The sequence below is a fragment of the Trachypithecus francoisi genome, unplaced genomic scaffold (genome assembly GCF_009764315.1).
Source record: "Trachypithecus francoisi isolate TF-2019V2 unplaced genomic scaffold, Tfra_2.0 Lachesis_group13, whole genome shotgun sequence".
NCBI lineage: Eukaryota > Metazoa > Chordata > Mammalia > Primates > Cercopithecidae > Trachypithecus > Trachypithecus francoisi.
In genome coordinates, this window is record NW_022681458.1 from 9,921,758 (window position 1) to 9,924,377 (window position 2,620).

Genomic DNA, 2,620 nt, shown 5'->3' on the forward strand with positions numbered 1-2,620 from the left:
CAGTCCCTTCCACCATGTCTATAGGTCCTTTCATTGTCCCTGCAGGACAGGACCACAACATGACCCCACGCAACTCCCACACCTGTTTCACAAAGGAAATCCTGGGACTGGGGGGTGGAGAATGGGCTCCAGCCTGACCCATCCTGCCCAATCACACCAGTGCTGTTGCGGGTAAACCAGCTCCCCGCCTCCCCAATGGCTGCCCAGTCTAACTAATCTTTAGAGGCATAGCAGGTCACCTGGGCATGGGTCTGTGGATGCCTCACAGGCATTCAGCATTGTCCTCCCTCCACTCCTACACCACATGCGCCGTCACCGCTGTCAGCTGTCACCGTTCCAGTGCATGTGGGCTGACCCCCACCTTGCATCTGCATTTGTTTGCCTGGGGGCTTCCTCTCCAGAGTGGGACAAAAGTGTGGAGGAATTAACCACCTCCCTCCTCACAGCCTTTCTCCAAGACCAAGAGGTTATAAATACCTCAGCTCTGTCAGGTGGGATGACTATGCTGTGTGGTGTGTGTTCTCCCTTCTCCCATCCCATGATGCCCCAGCAGGATCAGGCTTCAGCTGCCCTCAATGGCCACTGCATTAGGACTCACCAGTACTGGCTGTCCTCCTTTCTCTGGTGGTTCCTTTTTATTTTGTTTGAGACAGGGTCTTGCTATGTCATCCAGACTGGAGTGCAGAGGCGCGATCATAGCTCACTGCAGCCTTGACCTCCTGGGCTTAAGCCATCCTCCCGCCTTGGCCTCCCAAAGTCTTGGGATTATAGGCATGAGCCACCAAGCCCAGCCTCCTTCCCTCGTTGACACTCCTCTCCCCTACTGGTGTTTGCTGGGATCACCTTGAACTAAGATTTCGAATCGGCTATTCAGGAGCTGGAGGTAAAATCCCACCAGGCACTGGCAGGGTGTAGCCACATCACCAGCACTAACCACAAGGCTGCATGGCAGGCCACTCCCCATCACAGGTGACCCTAAAAGAACCTATTTCTACAGATGGTGTTCCTGGGCACAGGGCCTCTGTCCTCTGGGGTGCAGGCCTGGAGGCGAACCGGTACATTCCTCCTATTCCCACTAACTGGGATTACCCTGGGACACAGGTGCAGATGACTAATTACGTTAGCTATTGAGTTAAGCTTTATAATCTCTTCCTTTAGAGTGAGAACATCTAAAGCAAACACTGTGTTCTGTGAGTGTGTGCAGAGAAAGCTGCTCCACCGGGGGTCTGTGGCTCTGAACAGGAATGACAGGCACCAATTCTGCATGACCTGTGGCTCAAAAGGTCGCCGGGGTCCCCACACCTCCCTTCCTAGCCATTTGCCAAGTCCAACTTTTATGTCTCTAAAGTAAAACATGCTAAAGAAACAGAATTCTTTTTTTTTCTTTTTTTAAATTTTGGTGACAAGACAGGTCCTTTGATGGAAACTGGATCTGTAAGAAAAACAAGGACAGACCAATCAGCTTAGACAATACCCCATGTGACCTGGAATCCTGTGGCTTTCCAGTTTCACAGCCTCACAGGTGAGGCTTCAGCAACTGTGATCCTTCTGTGGAGAAATAAATTATTTAGGATTCAAATTTCTTCCATTCCTTGCATCCACTCTTTCTTTCAGCCACACACCCTCAGGCTGTAATGCCTTTTGCCAGGCTTGGCTCCTGCTCATCTCATCGGTGCCAGCGCCTTCCCCTGCAGCTATGATGGAGTCTCACCCCCCAAAAGCTACACTGCAGTGGTTTGGCCACATTCAATGCCCAAAATGGCTGGGAAAGGAGTCCTTTGCTTTCAGGGCCTCATCCTCAGCTGAGGAAGATGCCAAGGGAGAGGTTCACCAAACTTTAGGAAGGAACATTCTAGAAGCATCTTTCCCCAAAAAGGAAAGACGCCACTGTCGTCAGATGGTTCTTCGCTCCCTGGACAGTGAAGGATGTCAAACCGCCTGTTAATTAAGAGCTGAGCCTATAAGCTCAGCACAACTTAATGTACCCTCACGATGCACCCCCATCGCCCTCCCCCACAGTGACTCTCATACAGGTTCCTGGGAGGCTTTCATTGGCTAACGTTCTTCCCTGGGCAGTTAAAAAGTAAGCTAATATTCTTTTTTTTTTTTTTTTTTTTTTTTTTTTGAGACGAAATTTCGCTCTTGTTGCCCAGGCTGGAGTGCAATGGTACGATCTCAGCTCACTGCAACCTCCGCCTCCCGGGTTCAAGCGATTCTCCTGCCTCAGCCTTCTGAGTAGTTGGGATTACAGGCATGCGCCACCATGCCCTGCTAATTTTGCAATTTTAGTGAGACAGAGTTTCTTCATGTTGGTCAGGCTGGTCTTGAACTCCTGACCTCAGGTGATCCACCCACCTCGGCCTCCCAAAGTGCTGGGATTACAGGTGTGAACCACTGTGCCTGGCGTATTTTTTAAAATTTTTTGAGACAAGGTCTTGCTCTTTTGCCCAGGCTGGAGTGCAGTGGTGTGATTTCGGCTCACTGCAAGCTCGGCTTCCTGGGTTCATGCCATTCTCCTGCCTCAGCCTCCTGAGTAGCTGTGACTACAGGTGCCTGCCACCACGCCCAGCTAAATTTTTTGTATTTTTAGTAGAGACGGGGTTTCTCCATGTTAGCCAGG

The 2,620-nt window shown here is 50.8% G+C and overlaps 1 protein-coding gene across 2 annotated transcripts in view; it reads right to left on the minus strand.

Annotated features, from left to right (window-relative positions):
- Positions 1–1,384: 1,384 nt before the first annotated feature.
- The window catches only part of SPATA3 (spermatogenesis associated 3), a 13,798-nt gene continuing 12,562 nt past the window's right edge, over positions 1,385–2,620 (minus strand). The window contains exon 4 of one of the 2 annotated variants that reach the window (XM_033229880.1): positions 1,385–1,432. The gene's annotated coding sequence lies outside the window, so the exon portion shown is untranslated. Of the gene's footprint in view, positions 1,549–2,620 lie in introns of both variants that reach the window. The other variant, XM_033229881.1, reaches the window with a different exon arrangement.